The 23,085-nt window shown below is 32.7% G+C and overlaps 1 protein-coding gene across 1 annotated transcript in view; it reads left to right on the forward strand.

Annotated features, from left to right (window-relative positions):
* Positions 1–23,085, forward strand: part of SEMA3E (semaphorin 3E) — a gene marked incomplete at both ends in the record, with an annotated part of 207,632 nt that overhangs the window by 137,562 nt on the left and 46,985 nt on the right. The gene's annotated exons all lie outside the window — the stretch shown is intronic.

Consider the following 23,085-nt stretch of genomic DNA (forward strand, 5'->3'; position numbering starts at 1 on the left):
TCCACACAATGCATGCTTAACCAGCCTCTCTGCCAGTTTGCTATCTCCACCTGGTCCTGACAGGCAGTTGTGTTTGTTACTTAAGCACTAGAAGGATTATGAACTTCCTCAAAACCCTTAGATGATGAGTCTCCAAGTATTACTCAACAACCATGGGATGAGCTGGTGAATGAACTAATGAATGATGGGTTTTGTTTGAGGTAACACTCTAAGATTCTAAAAAGTCCAAATTTAAAAATTGGTGAAAGTATTTGTAAGGTAGAATTTATAAGTGCCTTCTTACAGATACTTTTCCTCCTTTTAATTACATAAATTCTTGAACAGATTTGATGATAACACAATAATAAATATTTGCTTTTCCTTTTCTGATCTTTGGAATATAAATTAAGCAGCATAATATAGAAAGCTGAGACATAAGTACATATTATTTGTTAACCTATAAAAACATACAGATTTAAAAAATTACCATGTTTAATTTTGCCAGATTGAACACATCTATGTAACCAGCATCCCAATCAAGAAGTAACTCTCTGCCAATACCCCAGAGTCTCTGCTGTATTGCTTTCCAGTTACTATGTTGTCCTAAATAAATATTTCTCTTACTTTATCAGCAGAGACTAGTTTTTCCTTTTTTTAGAATTTTATGTCAATGGATCATAGAGTATGTATTTTTGTGTTTAATGATGTGCTTTAATATTATGTGTTTAATAATATAGTGAAAGATTGATCTGTTTTCTGTAGTTGTAGTTCATGTATTCTCATTGTTGTGTAATATTTCTTTGTGTGAATATACCTTAATGTATTTACCCATTCCTTCATTTTTCTGATCACTGGTTTGTTTGCAACACTTGTACTATTGCTGTGATATAAGAACATTCTTCTGCGTGTCTTTTGGTAAACACATGAACTTGCTTTTGTTTGGTGTGTTCTAGAAAGTAGTTATTGGGTCACAGAGGATGGATGTATCCAGCTTTGTAAATACTACTATACTGTTTTTCTACTCATACCAATTTCATGCCTATCAGCAATGCGTAATGTTCTGCAGTTTCTCTGCACTCCACAGATAATAGATGGTGTTGTATGTCATTTTTAGCCATTTTGTGGATCTGTGGTGGTATCACAGGGAGTTTTAATTTTTGTTTTTCTGATGACTACTTAAAGTTAAGCATTTTTCGTGTATTTATTGAGGTTTAGGATGTTTGAGTCATTCTTGACTCAACTTTTTCAGTTGATCACTTAATGGCTACTTGACAATTGCCCAGTAGTTTTGGTGGGGGATTTTATGAGGGAGCAAATGTAAAACATCTAGTTCGAAGTTGGACATAGAGGAACTATTTAGTGAATTATAATTCTTATTATCACCCTTTCCTTTTGACACCAATAGAAATTTAAATCAAGTGTCAAAACATTGAGGAGAAATAATAGAACAGTTAGATTATATATAAAGAGGTGGTGGGAAAGAGGAACAAGGAAAGCAATGCTTCCTTAACTGTAATATGATATTCGTGGCAATCAAATTATATTCAAGAATAATGATGTGTTACACAGTTCTCATTGGAAAGAGTATAGAAATTAATGGCATCAACTCTGGAATACCCAAGTTTTCATTTTTTTACTGTAATTTAACCACATATCTTACAAGAAATTCAATAATAATGTCTTCATAAAGTCAGTAATGGGAATTAATATATATAATTAAGTATTAAATATTTTAAACATAAAATAATCATGTACATTAGAAAACTGAACCTAGCAGTGAAGTAAGTACTCAATAACAGTTATTAACTTTTCCATTTCTGAGATTTGAGATAAAATTATGACATAATTCTTTTATATAGTGAACATTAATGGCATAATGGACAGTGTCCAAATATAAGTTCATTATATAGAAAAAGAGGAGACTGACTGCCTGTGGACTTTCATAGCTAATTTCGAAAACAATGTTATAATACTTTATTACTTTTTACATTCTTAAAACCATGGCAATCAGATGATTTATTTTACTTAAATGTTAGCTATTGAATAATGGTAGATGCTTTGTAGCAGCTACATTGGCCTGACTTAGATTGGAAATAATATCAAATGGATTCAGCTTTTAAACATCCTGTTGCAAGTATCTGGAGAAATTTTGAAAAAATATACCTTAAAAATGTTAATAAAATTTTCTAGTTCTAAATATATGTTGACATTCATTGAAACTTAATGACTATAAAGAAAAATTGCTAACTTGGTAGAATTTTCTTATTTTGGAGAATATTTTCATTAAGATATTTGAGTAATATTAGGTGAGTGAGGAATATTTTGGCTTCTTGCAAATAACTTGAATTTTATTAGGTCAGTCAAGGTAGCTTAGTTATAAATTCAATCACTTACTATACTGCTAATTCATAGACATGATATAGAACAGATGTACTTGGAGTTAAATTTGGTGGCCTAATTAAAATATTGGCTTAGTTTAAATGACTTACTTATTCCATTCTGGCAAATTGAATTTTATCATATTTTACTTTCCAAAGGGAAATTAAAATATTTTAAAAAGAAAGTAAACTCTTAATTTTACTCATTCATTATGTTAGCTTTTAAATTCTTCAATGTTGGAGATAGAGTTTCCTGGAAACTTTATTTTGAGCATTTGCATAGATGAGACAGCTGAGCAGAGAAAGATAGCAAATAGTCGTGGAGAAGTTTGATACCCCTGCAGGTTTTCTGGTATTTATTTATTTTTTTTATTATTGCAGTGAGGATACTTAACAGAAACTCTACTCTTAAATTTTTAAGTGTACAATATAGTATGGTTGAATACAGATAAAATTGCAAAGCAGATCCCTAGAATTGTCTTTTTTTTTAAAGATTTATTTATTTATGCATACAAGATCTGGGGTACAGGCCAGAGATTCCAGGGGTGAGGATTCATCAGAGACAGAGTGGGGAACAGAACAGGCAGACTGACCGAAATACACTGCTGAGGGGAGCAGCAGGCAAGACAGGAGAGGTCTGCTTCGCTATGTCGGGTGCTGTCTGGCTGGTCGGGGATCCAACTCATGCTGCTGAGTCTGCGATTGCTTTGTAGTGCATTGCTTAACCACCTGCGCCACCAGGGAGACCCCTAGAATGTCTTTTTTTTTTAAAGATTGATTTATTTATACAAGCACTGGGTACAGTCAAAAGCATGGGAGGGTGAGAGAATTCACCAGAGGCAGAGTGGAGAACAGAACAGGCGAACTGACGAAATACACTGCTGAGGGGAGCAGTGGGTGGTAGGAGAGGTCTGCGTACCATGTGGGATCCTAATGGGGGGGTGCGGGGATCGAACCGGCGCTGCAAAGGCTCCGGGCAGCTTCGCAGCCCAGTACTCAACCACTGCTCCACCGGGGAAGCCCTAGAATTATTTGTCTTGATTAAACATTTATGTCCATTGATTAATAAACTCCCTATTTCCCCTTCCCCCTTCCAGCACTGAAAACACTCCATTCTTGATTTTGTGAACATAACTGCTTTATATATCTCATATAAGCATATCGTGCACTGTTTATTTTTTTAATCTGACTTAATTTGTTTAAAATAAGGTCTGTGGATTTCATCCATTTTTTCTTTTTTTATAATTCTTAATTTTTTTTTAATTCTTTATTCATAATTGTCATCTTTGGAAGCTACCAACATGTCTTTCAGTAGCTGAATATATGAATAAACTGTGGTATATTCTGACAATGAAATATTCAGTGCTAAAGAGAAGCTTATTATATCCCTTTACTGATTAATACCCTTTGATAGATATCCATGTTCATTGGTTGAAATTTGTAACATCACAAAGTCCACTTTGGTTAACTAATATTTAACTTTCTAGCCTTACTGTCTAATGCTATTGCTCTGCATTATCATATGTTGGCCACAATGACCATCTTTTAGTACATGAAATTTTCCAAATTTTACTTCCTATGGGCCCTTTGTATTATATGTTTTTGCCATTGCATTATTTTTATTGAGATAAAATTGGAATACAATACCATATATGATTCACTGTATATGAAAGAACACATTCCTTCAAATTAATGTTTTTTTTCTTTTGCATTTTGTGGGTAGATACCTAAAAGTGGGACTGCTAGATCACATGGTAGATTAGATCTATTTTTAGTTTTTGAGACACTGTTTTCTATAGGGGCTGGACCAGTCTACATTCATACCAACGGTGTAGAAAGGTTTCTTTTGTTCCACGTCCTTGCCAACATTTGTTGTTTCTGATCTTTTTGATGTGGGTCATCCTCATGGGTGAGAGGTGGTATATAATTGTGGTTTTGATTAGCATTTCCCTGATGTTAGTGATGATGAGCATTTTTCATATGCCTCTTGACAGCTACAATTCTTCTTTGGAAAAGTATGCATTTAGGTCTGTGCATTTTTTAACTAGGTTATTTGTTTTCCTTTTGTTGAGTTCTATCAGTTATTTGTATATGTTGGGTATCAGCCTCTTGTGAGATGAATGATAAGCAAATATTTTCTCTTTTTTGATATGGTATCTTTTCATTTTAATGCTATTTTCTTTTGCTGTGAAGAAGCTTTTTAGTTTGATGTAAGACTGTGGAATTCTTGCTGTGCTGTTTATCACCACTGCTTTCCTACCAGGAAATGAAGGAAACAACATGAGACTCAAACAAAATAGCACCCTTTTATTATCCTGATGTTAGAAAAATTATCATTTGGCAAGGGCACTTGGCTACTGTGCCTTTTTTTTTTTTTAACTTATTTCACTTTGTCCAACTCTTCATGCACTAGGTGCATCTTCAATGCCATTGGAGAGCATAGATGTTCCTTTTCTTAAACTCTGTCCCTCAATCTTTTTTATTTTGTGTTTGGAGTAAATAAAGAAGCTTTGTGTGCACCTTTCTTTTCTCCAACAATTGCTTGTCTTCTCCTAAGGTTAAAATATTAAATATGGGATGTTTCTAATATGTGGAATATAATACAGTAACTAAAATAAGATTTAGATAAAGACAGCTTAAAAACTAACCCTTGAAAGCTGATTATAGAACTTAAACACCAAGGAGGGAATAAAAACAAAGAGAGAGGGAAATTCAACGGTAATTTGGTGGTGGTGCATAATGATGGTAATACCCCAAGGGGGGTATCCAATTATTACCTCAATGAAAAATAAAGATTTTTAAAATAAAATAAATGACACTAATTATAAAATATTAAATATGGTTTTGTATGTTTACCCATAGTCTCATGTCTGGAACACTTATGATATTTTAATAGTCTATATAGGTAGATTGATCAATATATAAATTCAGTTTTATTTCTGGAATAAAATTTCTGTAACAAAATGAGCAAACTGTATTCTCCTAGTTTAACCTAAGGAAGTTAGTTCTTCTCTCTAACCGATTTTCTCATTGGTAAAATAAGACAAGAAGTTACCTTTTAAATTTAAAATGACATACTAAAGTAATATTGTTCATCCCACACTCTTATAAGAATCATATTACCACTTAAGAATTTTAATAAATACAACTAAAATTTATTTTATATATACCACTTTCCAGATGTTTTGTGCATTTGTTCTGATGCTCAGAACTTCCAAGTAGGGAGGAATTATTGCTCTTATTAAATTGGGAAACGAAGTTCAGTTGTTTCTTAATCCTGTGTACAAATGGCCAACTTAGGATTCATGGTCCAAGGTCAAGCTTTTTGCATCATGTATGTTTCTTTCCCAAATGACACCTTAAATTAAGACATTTTTTAATCTCTGAACTGCTGCCAATTATTAAAGTTCCTGTACAAATTTGGTTACAGTCAATCAGGGCTTCTTGCAGCTTTCCTGCCCATTCCTTCAGCTAAGCCTTACATGAATTTTTTTTCTCTTTCAAGAATGTCATCTTATCTGAAAATGGTTAAGAGACTAAAATTAGGTCTGTCTGTTATTAACTCTGCAAATTTGGATGTTTCTTAATTGCTCTAGGCCTCACAAACTTTGTTTGTGAAATGAGGTGAAATTATCTATCTCATATGATTGTAGTAACAATGAAGTAAACAGATGAGCAATATTCTTAGCACAACACCTGAGAAGTGGAGTCTCCCTCATATAAATCTTAACTGCTTTTTTTCTTCCTTGAAAAAAAAATCCAAAATATCATCACTCCCTGCATAATCCTAGGCCTGTCTACCCCCAGGAATAAAATTAGGTTCTAATTTCTTTGTTAAAGGATTTTCTATTTGAGGCCCAGAAGTTAACTATATTTCCCACTATGTGGAGCCCAGATGATACAGCACTTATCCTGTGATGGTCTTTCAAGGATTTCCATAAATTTCAATACTTATCTTAAATACATGTGATACACCATAAAGAGACCATTTAAGTAAAGTGGCTTGTGTTTTGTTAAGTGTTCTGTGAATTGTTACTTTCCTGCAACACTTAGTATAGGACTGTGCTAGCACAATGGTGAATTGCATGTTGAAGGAGAAAAAGATGTTCTATGGAGTCAAAGGTAGGTGCTGTGTTTCTTCTAAATGTTCCTACTGCAGCTCATGTGGTCCTATTGAAATACATTGCAAAATGCTTTGATTTTATCATATTTTGCTTCTGTCCTATCCTATCCTATCCTACCCTACCCTACTATGTGTTATTCTATACCATGAGCATGATATTCCAGAATAATCATACCAAAAGAAAAAATGCAGGGTATGACTACATCCCTTTTACTTTGCATAAATAGCTAATATTTATGGTTATGACAAAAAGAGCAATGAAGTGAAAGAAGAAAGGTGGAACATAGACTCAAGACAAGATCATTGAGGAGGGTTTCCCATTCCAAGTTTATAACAGATTAAACTGAAGCCTAGGAATCAAAAAGTCAAAAAGGTTTTTATTATTATCATCTTTGAAACTAATTGTGGAATGATATTCATCTGTAGCTATGTAAGAATGTTACAATTAAATATATTTCCTCATGCATACTTTCTCTTTTCCCGAGAAAAAGCCAGGAAGCCCTTAAATTATATTCCTCTGATAGTCATGAAAGACTGCCCATTAACCCTATTTTTCAAATTTTCCTTTGTTGACACTGTTAACTCCAAGAGCTGTATGGTTCCAACCAGGGCTGAATGAAATATCAGCTGTTATATAAAGCGTCCTTTCCCTTGCAGCTGTCCAGTTCTTACTGTGCAGATGGTGGATTTATTTTTCCTTTTACCAGCAATTCCCTTTTTTCTTCTCTGCACAGGACTGTGATCCTTTGTGATCATGTATGACTCAATCAGCAGTAGGAACGCTCATAGGACTGAGGAGTTTTCAAATGTGCTCAAGTAGAAAGGAACAAGGATTCAGAAATGAGGAATTGCTCTGAAGGCTCTCTGCATACTAAACAGGGGCAATGACTTCCTTCCCATGAAAAGTCGATATTCATAGTTTTATAAAAAGCATCTTTGTCCTCAAAAAAAGAATTTTGATTCTTGCTTCATTGTGTGTGGTCAGAATAACAGTGGGATAGTCAGACCCAGAGAAGGTAGACAGCAAAAGCAGTGAAGAAGAGAAATCCAGATTTTAGAAGTCACTTGAGTCAAGATGTTTCTTGTTTTGCTGTGTGTAAATATCTAAATACCTCCATCCTTCATTATTTTTTGAAGTATGTATTTTTTATACATGATTAAGCCTAATACTCTCCAATTTATTATTTTAACATTAAGATTAATAGTAAATATTTTAATATTAACACTCCTAGTTAGTATTCATTAAAATATATAAATGCTTAATTTTTATCAGATATGTTGAGTATTATATATGCACATATAAATAATTATATATACATATAGTTATCTAAGAAACAGATGCAATTTAATCCAAATGTTCACTACATATACTGTACCAAATATTTTATCACAGTGTATAGAGAATATCAGAAATTAAACACTTGTTTACACTGAAAAAATATTTACTGCCACTACTTTTTTCTAAAAAACAATTTGGAATAGCAGGTCCATAACTGCTCAAAAATAGCCTATCATATTTATTAAATATATAATATAGAATATTAAAGTTCTTCGCATTTTATTCAGTACCTATACCATGAAATGTAGACCATGAGGCCAACTGCTGCAACACTTTATTTTCTTCAGTCTTTTTACAGAGATCCATGTTGAATATTTCTGTCTTTTTGTTTTATGTAAAGAGATTTCATGTAAGTTACTTTTGTAATTTGTTATGGAGAATGCTATTTCTTTTTTTTTTTTTTAAGATTTATTTATTTTATTTATACAAGCACTGGGTACAGTCAGAAGCGCGGGAGGGTGAGAGAATTCACCAGAGTCAGAGCGGGGAGCAGAACAGGCAGAAGGACCGATGTGCACTGCTGAGGGGAGCAGCGGGCGAGACAGAAGAGGTCTGCGCGCCATGTGGGACCCTCCCCGGTGGCCGGGGAGCAGCCAGGGATCGAACCAGCGCTGCAGAGGCTGCGGGCAGCTTCACAGCCCAGCGCTCAACCGCTGCGCCACCAAGGAGGCCCTGGAGAATGCTATTTCAATCTCAATATGAATTGTAAATTTAAAATCAGATTAACTAGGTAGTCCTTGCAGGGATTGACTAGACCTATGATACGGATTTTCTATCATCACTTTTTCCTAAATCAAACACAGATGATATAAGGTAAATGAATCAAATCACAACTGATGCTATAATCATAAGAAGACTGGCTGTATCATCTTCCAAATAATTAAAGTACAAAATTTATTTTCTCAGTCTCAAAACTAGGTATTTAATGATAACATTTTCTATTGTGGTCTTACAAGAATGTTTCCAGGTTTATAGTCTTAGGCTTTTTTTTTTTTGTAGTTATTAACCTTATTGATGAAGAAATTATTGCATCTTTGTCCTTTTGTCCTGTAGATAACTCTTCAAGCTAACCTTTAAGTCTTTCTAATTTAACCTCAACAATTTTGATGGCTTTCTTTGTTTTATAGAATAAAATGATATCCCACATCCACTTTGTATATTTATGACTCGAGTCCATTTTACATAACGCAGTTTGTAATCTTATATTGGTTTGTATGAGTTCATTATATAATCAAGAAAAAAGTAAGCTTTGTTTTTTATTTGAGTGAAAAATATTTGACGTTTTTGATGTGGGAATTTTTCTTTAAATTTTTAAGCTGTTTTATTTATCAGTCTTTCTTTTTTGTATCTCATTTTAATGAGACTTCTTCCACACCCACAGTTATGTATAAAAAATTTATCTTTTTCTATTCCTGGTACAATCTATTTCTTATGTTTAAATTATTGATCAAGCTGGAATTTGACTAGAGGTCTATTGACATGAGGTAGTAATCAGTCTTTATTTTCTCTCAGATGGCAACCCAGTTGTCCAAACACCATTTATCCAATAACCCATCATTTAGTCATTGCTGTTTGAAATGCTATCCATATAAATGTGCATTCTTACACCATACTGACTTCTTATAATATAGAACAGGGTTTTAAAGTGAACTGTAGTATAACAAAAACAGAAGCAAGGTAATGATGAATGAAATCAGCACTGTGCACCGTTGGGCTTGATATTAAATGTGTGGTTGCTAGCTCTTGGTTGCTAGATCTGTTTTCTTCTATGCTTATGGCATATAATCAGTGTTCTTGAATTTTCTCAGTCATCTTTTATATTCATTCTTTCCTCTGATTTTCACAGTAGTCATAAGAGTTATAAGAGATAGCAGTACAAAAATATTATTTTTACTTTTTTTTTACTAGTGTTGAAATTGCAGTTAAGAGAGGTTATGAGATTTGAACAAGATCAAATCAGAAACTTTATTATTTCTACTTTGGATTAACTGTCCTTGAACATCTTGGTTCTTATTCTGATTGCTATTTCTATTTTCTCATTCTCCTTTCTCCTCTTTTTCTTTTTACCAGTTTATGAATAGATATTTTAGATGACATTTATAATTTGTCATCATAGTTCATCATTTTTAGTGAATTATATTTTATAGATAATATATAGATATTTTATATGTATGAGTGGGTATGCACACATTAGAAAAAATAATGTAAAACATAATGCTTAACTTTGGAATAACAATAAGTATTATGTAGAAATAGTCCACCTGTAAGTTTCAGGTTAATTAATGTCACATTGATACTATGATTGCCACAAGTAAAAGTAAGTTGTATCAGTAATATATATTGAATAATTTAACATCAGTAGACTATACACAAAGATAGTCTCTGAGATAACCTTAACTTGTTGACTATTTTAAAGTTGAAAATTTACTTCATAATAGATACAGAAAGGTAATATGTCATTTTATAGAGAGCAAATAATTTATTTAATAATTTTAAATATTAAGATTTAAATTAAAATGTACATTTGACAAAATAGGAAAAACTCATTTTTATTCCTATTAAAGAGGACATTTTTAATTTAAGGGTCTTTTGTATAATATATACTCATAGGTAATTTGAGATATTATTGTGTAAACTCATCATTACCTGAATTGACTAATGAAAAAGGAAGATGTGAGAAAGATAATATAACTATTTCAAGACCTATTTTTATTAAATATAACTATTTATATTTATATAAATAGTGTTGATAATATAACTATTTCAAGACCTATTTTATTAAATGGACACAACATGAAACAAAAAAGTACTTATTTTTATAGAGTTTACTATTAGAATTGTTTCTGTAATAAATGTATCTGATCTGTCCTCAGACTACTCAAATTCATCAAAATGTGGGACAATATTGCAATTAGCATAAAGAAGAACAAGATTTAAGTTTAGTTTATTGTGCCCATTTATCTTAAACTATGTAGAATGCAGCATTTCATTTGATGACAAAAACTTAGAATTATTATTATTAAAAATAAAGCCAGGTATGACATGACTCAGTGCTTCTGTGTTACTGTACTGGTAAATAAAGAGACTATTGTGTGAATCTTAATCTACTAAAGTGTGCTTCAAGATTGAATAGTACATATTAATATGTTTAAACTTGATATACTTATGTTTCTTTTAAACTTTTTCAATTAACATGTATAGGATAAATTTTCAAAACAAAAATAACTTAATCCTGTATAAATATGTAGCTAGAATCTTAAAATATTCTCTTTGCAAAAGAAAGAATGCTTGATCAATATAATTAGGTTGTTTTTCTGGAAGCCACTTTGCAGATTTTTATTAAGTGATGGCTATGTGCCAGACACTGGGGAATTACTAATTCCAGATTATTTTGGTGTTCATTTAAGTGAAGTTTCTCAATGTCTCAATGCATTGTTAGAATTTTATATTATATAAATATATGTATATATGTACATATATGAAATATATAGTGTATATATTCTCCTGAGTTACTTAGTGAATTATTAAGAATTTAAAGAAAATATTAAATATAGAAATAGAAAATCCATGAAATACTGAACCAAATTATAAATTTACCACCAAAGCATTCATAATCTCTACCTAACATGAGGTAGACTAGATCAAAATATATTCTATTAATAAAACATATTTAACAATTTTAATATCTACCTTCCAGTACTATAGATTTATAGTCTTGAGAGATACATTCTTAAATAAAATCCTCATATACTTCAAGTTGTATCCATTTGCATTTTGTCACTTTTTCTACATTTTGGAATGATTATTTTTGTCTTGGCACCTCACTTTACAAGTAACTCTTCATATTGAGAGTTTCTAAAAATCTAAATCTATATCTTCAAATTTTAGAATTTTCAAAATTTTGATATATTCTTTAGAAGAGAGCACAATTGAACAATAGAGATACATTTTTATAAATATTTTTGTTGTCACTTAGAGTACAAAGTCTTCTGTAATCATAAATTTAAACAGGGTTTCTAAACTCTTTGGAAAGAGTGATTAAAACTGCTTTTTGGCTTTATTTTAAAACTTTGATTGGGAGATCATCAGAAATCCCATAAGAATTTGGCAACTGAAATTTTGGATCCATAAATCTGGGATGGGATCAACTTTGTAAATAGTCCAGGTGTAACTTCTATTGATAGCTCAATGGGCAACATGCTGTGAAATGTAAACTTCAATGGAGTGCCCAATCTCTTTGTGTCTTCTTAATTCTAAACAACTTCCCTAAATGCCTATTACTTCATGTTTTTATTTATTTTTTAATTGGATTATTTTTTATTGAGGTAATATTGCCTTACAACAGTATATGATTTAAGGCTATAGGTTCACTACTCTTTGGATGTGTTAGCACCCCATACCTACCACCAGTGCACCCAAAATCTCTTTACTCCTCACCAGAGCACCCATATTCCCTTCACCCCACCATCCCTCCATCCTAGCAGCCTCAGTTCTACAATTGGATTTCTAAGGTTGGTTTTGGTTTGTTTTTCCTTTTTTTTTTTTTTTTTTGTTTCTCTGTATTCTGCAGGTTAATTGAATCATCCATCTCCTTCTGATTTGTTTCACTTAGTATAATCTCCTCCAGCTCCATCCATGTTGCTGCACCTGGCAAGAATTTATTTTATAGCTAAGTAGTAATTCATTTTAAGTGTGTGTATGTGTATAAATGTATATATATGTATATGTGTGTATAATGTATATATGTGTATAAATGTATATATATGTGTGTGTGTGTGTGTGTGTATATGTGTATGTGTATAAATGTGTATATATGCCACCGCTTAACCCATTCATCTGTCAATGAGCAGTAGATTGTTTGCATAACTCGGCTATTATGGATAGTGCTGCTATGAATGTAAGAGTGTAAATATATCTTTGAATTAGTATTTTTTTCATTCTTGGATAGGTACTTCAAAATAGAATTGCTGGATCATGTGGGAGATCACTTTTCATATTTTGAGAAACCTCCACATTACTTTGCATATAGGCCAGACCAGTGTACACTCCCACCACCAATGTGAGGATTCCTTTTTTCCCATATTGGTCATTTTCATAGGCATGAATTGGTATCTCATTGTGGCTATGATTTGCATTTCCTTGATGATGAGTGATGATGAGCACTATTTTCATGTACCCATCTGCTGCCTGTGTGTCTTCTATGGAGAAATGGCTATTTAGATCTGCTGTCCATTTTTTTTTCATTGGGTTATTTGAGTTTTTGTTGTTGTAAAATTATTTCTTTGTAGATCCTGGATATTAGTGCCTTGTCAGATATATGATGTATAAAGATTCTCTCCTATTCATTGGGGTGTGTTTTTGTTTGACTGGTAGTGTCTTTCACTGTGCAGAAGCTTTTTAGTGTGATGTAGTCCCATGTGTTTTATCTTTTATTTTGTTTTTCTTGCTACTTGAGTTGAATCCCCAAGGACATTTAGGAAGCCAGTGTCTCTGAATGTTTTGTCTATGTTTTATCCTATGTATTTTATGGTTTCAGGGTTTATATCTAAGTCTTTAATCCATTTTGTGTTGATTTTTATGTATGATAAAAGATAGTGGTCAGGTTTGATTCTTTTGCATGTGATTGTCCAGTTTTCCCAGCACCATTTGTTGAAGAAATTTTCCTTTATCCAAGGTATTCTCTTGGCTTTTATTGTCATAGATTGTGTCCAGGTGAGTTTAGATTTTTTCTGGACTTGCTCTCAGTTCTGTTCCATTGCTCTCAGTTCTGTTCCATTGATCCGTGTGTCTATTTTAATTATAATACCATACTGTTTTGGTTCATACTGTTTTTTTTTTTAAGATTTTTATTTATACAAGAACCAGGGTACAGTTCAGATGTGTGGAAGGGCGAGAGGATTCACCAGAGACACAGTGGGGAACAGAGCAGGCAGACTGACTGAAATACACTGCTGAGGGGAGCAGTAGGCGAGACAGGAGAGGTCTGCAGTGCCAGTGGGTATCTCCCTAGCTGGCTGGGATGGAACCCGCACTGTAGAGGCTGCGGATGGCCTCACAGCACTGCGCTCAACCACCTGCGCCACCAAGGAGGCCTCATATAGCTTTTTAGTATAGTATGATCTCTGAGTATATGATATCGCTGTTCTTTTTTGTCAGGATTGCTTTAAGTTTTTGGGATATTTTGTGGTTCCATGTAAACTTCAGTAATGTTTCCTCTATTTCTATACCATTGAAACTTTGATTGCATTAAATCTTTATATTGCTTTGGGAAAGAGGGTAATTTTAACAACATTAATTCTTCCAATTCATGAGCAGGGAAAACCTTTCCATTTTTTTGTCTTCTTCCATTTTTTAAAAATGTCTCTCATAGTTTTCATTATGCAGGTCTTTCTCCTCTGTTGATTTTATTATTAGGCACTTAGTTATTTTTTATGTAAATGTGATTTTTTAAATTTGTTTCTCTTCTAGTTAATATTATTTATAAATCAAATCCAACAGATTCTTGTACATTGATTTTCTAACTTGCCATTTTACTGATTTATTGTTTCATATAGTTTGTCATTAGGGTTTTCTGTAAACAATAATAGTTTCACTTCTTTCCCAATTGGTTCTTTCCCAATTTGAGTTCTCTTACCTCATTGTTATAGCTATGACTTCCAATATTTTGTGTTGAGTAACAGTAGTGAACATATGTGTCTTCTGCCATCCTTGTCTTCTACCTTATCCTAGAGGAAAGCTTTATTATTTTCATTTTTGTTAGCTATTGGTTTGTGTTTCATGGCCTTTACTATGTTGAGGTATAATCTTCTATCCCCATTTTTCTTTGAGAATTTCATGAAATATCGATGTGGATTCTTTTGAAATGTATTTTATGTGTCTATTGATATGGTCATATGATTTTTTTTCTTTCTCTGTGTTGTTCTGGTGAATTACATTGATCTAGTTGCAGATGTTGAACATATTGGATTCCTAGAAAAAGTCCCACTTGGTCATGATATATGATTCCTTACATATATTGTTGAATTTGGTTTGCTAAGATTTTGTCGAGGATTTTTGCATGTAAGTTCATTGAGGATATTGGTCTGTAGTTTTCCTTTTTTGTAATGTCCTTGTCTTCTTTTGGTATCAGGGTATTGCTGTCCTCACAAAATAATGTTTGAAAGTGTTCTCTCATCCTTAATTCTTTAAAAGATTTGAGAAGGATAGATATTAATTCATCTTTGATGTCTTGGTATAACTCAGCAGTGAAAATGTCTTGTCATGAATGTTTGATTTTTGAGGAGACTTTTGACAACCATTGTAATTTTTTGACTTGTAATTGGTCTGCTCTGGTTCTGTTTATTCCTGATTCAGTCTTGAAATCACCAAGCAATATGTGACTTTTCATTTTTGATATATTCTTTTCTCATTAAATGATTATAATTTGGTTTTTATTGTTTACTTTCAACAAGGCACACTTTACACTAAATGTCTCATTTAATTCTCAAAAAAAAAAAAAAAACTGTGGGTTTAGAACTAGTGAGGATATATACAGAGGTATGTTACTACACAAACAAGAATTAGGACCCAGTTGAACTTAAATATTCTGTTTTTTAATAAATTTATTAATTTCCTTTTTGTGTGTGTGATTATAAATAGTACACATTTACCACTTTCCTAATCAAATCATTTTTACAATATCCTAGAAATAGCTTACAAAAAGTTAACATTTAAATTACATTTTTGGGCCTCCCTGGTGGCACAGCGGGTTGAGTGCAGCACTATGAAGCTGTCCGCAGCCTCTGCAGCAGCAGTTTGATTCCCAGCTGGCCAGGGAGATTCCCACATGGTGTGGCAGACCTCTCCTGTCTCACCCACTACTCCCCTCAGCAATGTATATATACAGCTAAAAAACCCAGAAAGTTAATAAAGTGAAAAGCAAGATTTTCATGAAATACTCTTTTGAACCATAGAATTGTTATAGAGCAGCCCCGATATTAAACGGGTTCCTGGCTGTGGGTCCTCACCCGCGCGCTTTAAAGAGACTTATGAATACTCTACTACAGACACACACAAAAGGGTTAATAAAAGGTTTATTTACAAGAGAAAAAGAAAATAAGGAAAAGGTACAACTCAGGGAGAAAATAGGGAAATAAAGTCTTTAATGCGTCCTACCCGATCCGACGACCTGGAAACCCAAAGTCACTCTCAGAGCTGACCGGACGCTGCAAGCTGGCCGAGAGCCCAAAATGGAGAGAGAGCCCCCCAAAGCCCACGTGTCTGCCTTTTGTATCCACCTGGCTGCTTAACCCCACCCTCAGGTCCCAGCCACCTTCCCTTTGGTGGTGATGGGATTTGGAGTTCCCAGTGTCTTTGGCTTTGACCTGGGGTGGGGGTGGAGTCCACAAAGCCTATATGGAATTTGCTTTGGGACATCCTTTTCCCCCTAACAGAATCAGTACCTATCCAAATATGTAACTATTTATTTGGGTGATTTTTGCAAAATTAAGGCAAAATAACTGATAAGCCTTTCATTGTGACTATCATAACTTTTTTGAAAACAGTCTATATTAATGGATATATGTTAAATGTCTTTTTTTCTATTCTAAAATATATGATGGGCCTCCCCGGTGGCGCAGCGGTTGAGCGCTGGGTTGCGAAGCTGCCCGCCGTCTCTCCAGCGCCGGTTTGATCCCCAGCTGCTCCCCAGCCACTGGAGGAGGGTCCCACATGGCATGCAGACCTCTCCTGCCGCCCGCTGCTCCCCTCAGCAGTGTACTTTGGTCCTTCTGCCTGCTCTGCTCCCCACTCTGGCTCTGGTGAATTCTTTCACCCTCCCGCGCTTCTGACTGTACCCAGTGCTTGTATAAATACATAAAAAAATAAAAATAAATCTTAAATAAAATAAAATATATGAATATCCTTTAATGATTATCTTGGTATAGAATAAATTCTAGATAGGATAATTTCTTGCTCCAATAGCCCTCTAAAGTTTATAAGCATCCCTCAGTTAATCTTCATTATCATTGTGCTAATTTACACTCTGAAAAAGAATACATAATTGGGCCTCCCCAGTGGTGCAGCGGGTTGCACACAGCACTATGAAGCTGTCTGCAGCTTTCTACAGTGCTGGTTCGATTCCTGGCTGGCCAGGGAGATAGCCACATGGCGTGGCAGAACTGTCTCACCCACTGCTCTGCTTAGCAGTGTTTTCAGTCTGTCTGCCTGTTCTGCTCTCTACTCTGTCCATGGTAAATCCTCTAAACCTCCTATGCCTCTGGCTTGTACCCCAGTACTTGTATAAATAAATCTTTAAAAAAAGAATACATAATTAATTGCCTGGCTTCTTGCATCCATACCAATTATGATTTTTTTCATTTTCATTGCTCTTACCAGTGAAGTGTAAGCTCTTTGACATTTGTTGCTAAATTGATTTGTGTAAGATTATACCATTTCACATCACCATTAATAATTTATGCAAACATCTCTTTCAATATACTTTAAACATCTCTTTCAATATACTTTAATTCACAGAGTATTATAAATTTCTATTTTAATAGTTAAGAAATAATATTATACTTGGTTTATACTCTAAACCATATTCCCTTAATCCAGGCTCCTATAGCAAATATATCCAGTAGACACAGCTATCACTCTGGAATTTTAGAGGATACTGGCATAAGATGAGGACTCTTAGAGTCAGGAGTAGAAGGAAATCCTGAAGTAATAAAGAATACACAAAAAAAAGTGGAAAAGATTATCTTGCTTTCAAATGTATGTGTAGCCAATATTTATTTTAAAATTCAATACTAGTCAATTTTAGAATTTTATTTGTGTTATCTGCTGTTTAAATTTGGTAACAAACTATTTCAGTAAAAGTAAATTAAGTTAAGCATTTGGGTATATAATTTAATAAATAAATAATGAAATATGTTTCTACTTTAAATAATTGTTAATATACATCTGAAGAAGTATGATCCTATATCTGTTAATCAGAAACCAGTGTTACCCCAATAAAAATATTTTTAATCAATGTATATGTATTTTTTCAAATGTGGATGAAATATTAACTTCTAAAAGACTATCAGTCCAAGAAACATAAGGATGTATGCCCCTCTTTATTTATATTAAGTAGAATGGGTTATACTATAAGGCGAATATGAAATTAAAAATAAGAATATCTGAGTTTGCAGAGTAAGCACCCTGACTGTAACACCTCATCTATAAAAGGAAAATAATATTTGTGAACAATATTATTCACCCTCTATAACTTTACTGGATTTCCTACTTTTATAGTATTAAACAAATAAAATATATTATTTTTAGAGAAAAATTAAAAACAATGAAAATGAAAAATTATTAACCTTAATATCAGAATATTTACTTACATCTTCAGTCCCTTTTTGTATGTTTTTCTGCTTGTTTATTCAGTCTTTGGGAAATGCTTCCAATGTTTTTTAATTGTATTATTGGTTGGCAGAAGATAGAAGAAAATTATATAATAAATTGCACTCAAAATTAACTTGTGATACAGATTATTGGATAGCTGTTATTAGTGTGCATATTGTTTATTTGTTGTAAACATTTATTATCAAAACTGCATCTTTATTTTTCACTGCTGACTGGTATAGATGTAAGAGCCTTATATATTTACTACTTTTTCTCGCTAACCAATTAGGAATAGCAAGTACAAATAGAGGGTCATTTAATTTGTCCTGTAGTATTTGTAATGTTTTAGTTTCTTCTGACATTTTGAAGAATATCCCATTGAACTGAGAACAAGAATAGTATTAGTTCACCAGGCTGATTTATTAGTGGAAGTTCTCATTTCACTTACTTGGCATCATTTTTAACACCTGATATGCAGTGTCTCACATCTATTGAAAGTCGTTTACAGCTTGCTGGGTTTTAAGGGCTCTCCTCAAGGGCAAAAGGGGGAAACTCTCCTGGAAAGATCTACCATTTATCTTTTGCAAACATTTTTCTGAAGAACACATGCCATCTGCCCACATTTGTAAACTAAATGTCCTGCTTTCTCTCAAGCACAGGAGGACCTATTGAAAAAGTTCGCTGTATCACATGAAACAAAAAATGCAGCCCTGACTGCTAATACTAGCAATGTCTTGTAAATTTAAGCCACATTACTCAGGCAGAAATTCCAGCTGTTAAAACACTGATAATGGAAAGCCAGTGTGAGTAGTGACCAACATTCTCAATAGGGTTAAACACCAACATTACACGTTACTTGAACCTTAAACACGATTGCTTTGGGGTCATTGACAATGTCATCAAGTTTTCTGGTTGGTTTGGTTGCTGAATTCCACTTTGTTGAAGAAAATTATATTACTTGCTTTTTAGTCTTTTATTGGATTGTGCACAAAGTTAAACAGTACATTTAGGACCACAATGAACTCTGAAAAGAGTGTGAGAAACTTCATTCTTGAATTTATATTTAGTCTCAAATTTAGCTTGATGTAGCAAAACAGAAGAAGAAAAATTGGAATTTGTTTGCTTCCCATCATGAGATCAGTAATACATGCTATGTGGTATATTTTCTTTCTTTTTACTTCTTTTTTAAAGAAAACCTAAAAAATAAAAAATAAAATAAAAACTTCCAAATCTAAGTTATATGAAGTTGTAAATATATGGTGTACTGTGGAATCAAGATGAATTGGATCAGTGTATCTTTCTGTCATATATAGTTTAACAAAGTAAAGAAAGTCTCTCCTCTAAATTCATGGAACAGAGGTCAACTAAATTACTAAAAACAACTGTAAAGTCAGTTATTTGGTAAAAATTAAGTCAGTCTTTATTGTAAATTCAATATTGAAGTTTCATGACTATACACCAATGTCAAGAGAATACCTTTTACTCATTAAAAAAAATAAAAGCAGTCATGTGGAAAGAGGGAAGCCTTAACTAACAAATGATTGTATTTGCATGTCACACCTATGTTATCAATATTTCAAATTGCATTGTCATTAGTAAGGTATTTGGAGATAAAATAAGTCATCTTCATAAGTCTTCAACACTTATTTTTAATAACTGTCATGAGATTAAATTGTTATTTTCATCCTAATGTTTAATACATTAATCCAAGTGAGAGTTCATGATAAATTTTAAAAAGTATATGTAAAAAATATATTTTTGCTGATTACCTGCTGGAACTAAGAACATATCTATTCTTCCTTTAGTTGTTTCAGCAATGTAATCAGTGAAACCAAAGATGGTATCAATCAAAATTTAGAAAACATAGAACCATGATGTTGTTATAGTGATGTAAACAATGCAAAGAAAACATGCATGACATTGCATAGTATAATAACTTGTACATATTGTCTAGTTTTAAATCAAGATTCTTAACTGCAGTTGTTTGACATCTCTAAGAAAATAGGTAAGGGTCACACAGAAGGGAGATAAGAAGACAATTTGTTTCTGGAAAGGTAATATTTATTCAAATAACATACATAGCTGTGCATTTATTATGTGCCAGATATTTCAGTTGATACAGGGGGTCAAAGATTAGTGTTATTCTCTTTTCCAACTAAACATGCAGATATTTGTAATGCAGATAAGTAAACTGGTATGAGGGGGATTTTTATGTGCTAAGGAAGACACAAAATAAAGGAAAGGAATTTGCTAGTGTAGGTAAAAGTTTGAGATCAGGATTCCTGAGGGTGAAAATGTGTGTGCTGAATCTGTATTATATGGGCATTATTATTCTAAACATAGTGATAAACCCAAGTAAGAAATAATCAGACTGTGAGTACACCATATTGAAGATACAGGAAGTACCGATATTTAAAGTTGCTCATTTAAAATCCTACCTGCAACTGCATGATTCAGGGTAATCTGTCTATCTGGAGGTCCTTAATTGAATCACACACATAAAGTCCCATTCCCGTGAAAATTAGATTATTTCAGGCACCTCTTTCTACCCTCGGTGTCTGTGCAAACATCTTTTACATTCCTTTTTTTTTTTTATCACAAACTTGTCCTTTGGATATTTAAAAAAAAAAAAAAGACATTTCAGTTTTACAGTCAGATGCTAAGGTTTTGTTTTGTCTGACTGTTTTGTTTCTCTTATTCTATATGTGAGTGAAACCATCTCATATTGTCTTTCTCATTCTAGATTATTTGACTTAGCATAATTACCTCATGTTGTCTCAAATGGAAAGAGTAGCACTCCATTGTGTGTATATGTACCACATCCTCCTCATCTACTCTTCTGTCCTTGAGCACTTAATTACTTTAAATAACTATTTGTTGAGTTAGTTGTAGCCATTAACCAATAAAAGACATGTAGATATTTGCAGTCTTCTGGACAAAGGTGAGAATTTTATCAGGTGCATATTAATTTGTACCTGAGATATAGGTCATTGAGAATATATGAGTACTTAATATTCAATATTCATGCATTCTCAATGTCAGATTTGAGTTTTCATAAAATTATAGTTATTTTACAAGTCAAATAGATTTATATATTGCACAGAATTGTGCCTCATTAATTCCAGAATGATTCTGGTTTTTCCTTAATTATTCTCAAATGTTAAGATTATATAAGCTTTTTTTGTGACTACAGATTCATAATAGTGAATACATTGAATCAACTTCCCTTAAAAGTCAAAGACACTGATGGGTCAGATCCTTGATTTGTTGCACACAAGCTGAAATTCACAAATCAACAAATAGCCTCAGGAGTATAGTTTATAATTTAGGCTTATAAAAATGTGACTTTTCTAAAAAAGTTTGTTTCCTTCATCTAACTTAGGAGTTCTTCTAATTCTGAAATTCACTTGTTTTTAGAATTTTTACAGTTCACATTTGTTATCATTTTTCACAATGTCATAAAACATTGCTTTAGTAAGTGAAAGATAATTTCATGTTCTTAGTTACTCTGGCATTGACTTGACAGCTTAAAGTTAAATGATTACAATAAAATATGTAGACCCTACCTGATTTTTCAAGTGTCAGTGACTAAAGGGGCAAATAAGTATTATGTTCTGAGAGACTTGATCACTTCTTCCTTCACATGATGCTTTCAGTGTGTTTGCAAATTTAGATGAAAACCCTTCAGTGTGTTAGCTGAACAAACCAATAATTCTGTCTTATTTGAACATTAATTTTCTTCAGGTCTCATTGCAAATTTCTGATTTGTAGGAAGTTAACACAAATAATTTTCATATTATTCATCGGCAGTCTTGCTCTCTTAATATTGTGTGGTATCTAAATAGGTAAAACTTTCTTTTTGGTTTAAAATATCAGTTTAACCACACCTCTGTATCAGAAGGCCACATTTGTTCTATAGGCTATGATTTAATTTTAGGAATAAGACTAGAGGACATTAGGAGTCAGGTGAAATATGCTTTTACACAAAAGGTTTTGAGCACCACTAGAATGGCAATTTTAGGATATGAGGAAGAGAAAGAAAGGCAAATAAGGATAAAACAGATAAGATGAAGTAATTGAGGTGGATGGAATGTCAAGATCAGTTCAAGAGAAATGCTTGCAGATCTCAGTGGTTACTCTGGCCTTTTTAGGATTTTAGTTTCATGATTCACAAATGGGAAGGGCTACTCATTAATGCCACAGAGAGCAGTATCAGAAATGTTCTGTTGCATAATAGTTTATTTCCTACAAAACTTTCAATATTGATTTTAATTGTCACTTTTCCAAACTGATTTTCTTATTCAAATCAGGTATGACACATTAATTGAAATTAGTTATAAAACTGTCCATTAATGAGCATTTTGAAATATGAGATCATTGAGAGAAAAGTTTTGCAATTCTTTGCTTCCAACAGGAACCAAGAAAGTGGTAGTTTTTCATGGAAATACTTATTTTTAATATCTGACTTATGCGAAGCCAGAAAGAAATATTGTTCATCATATGACATTTATTTAAGCATATAAATTCAAGTAATTATTGATGTAATAATCTTCCTCCAAATGATTATTAGATGTCTATTGAAAGGATATATGATGAAAAATAAAAATGATTAGGAATAAATATTCTGAATTATTGATAGAAAATGTTATTTTCTTTTATATACTAATAAAAATTTGCTAATACCTTTGTGGAATGAAAACCCATTTCCATATTTATCACTTTTTAATACCTTTTTAATACCTTTTTTCAGCAAGCTTCTATTCCTTTTGTAAAATTTAACTGATGCATGTAAGAATAATGAAACTGTCTGATCAAGTGTTAAAAACTGCTAATTTCTTTCATTTCATCACAGCCATACATTTTGGGATGAGTGAGAAAACTAATAAAGGTCCTTAAAA

Source organism: Talpa europaea, assembly GCF_964194135.1.
Source record: "Talpa europaea genome assembly, chromosome: 3".
NCBI classification, from domain to species: Eukaryota; Metazoa; Chordata; class Mammalia; order Eulipotyphla; family Talpidae; genus Talpa; species Talpa europaea.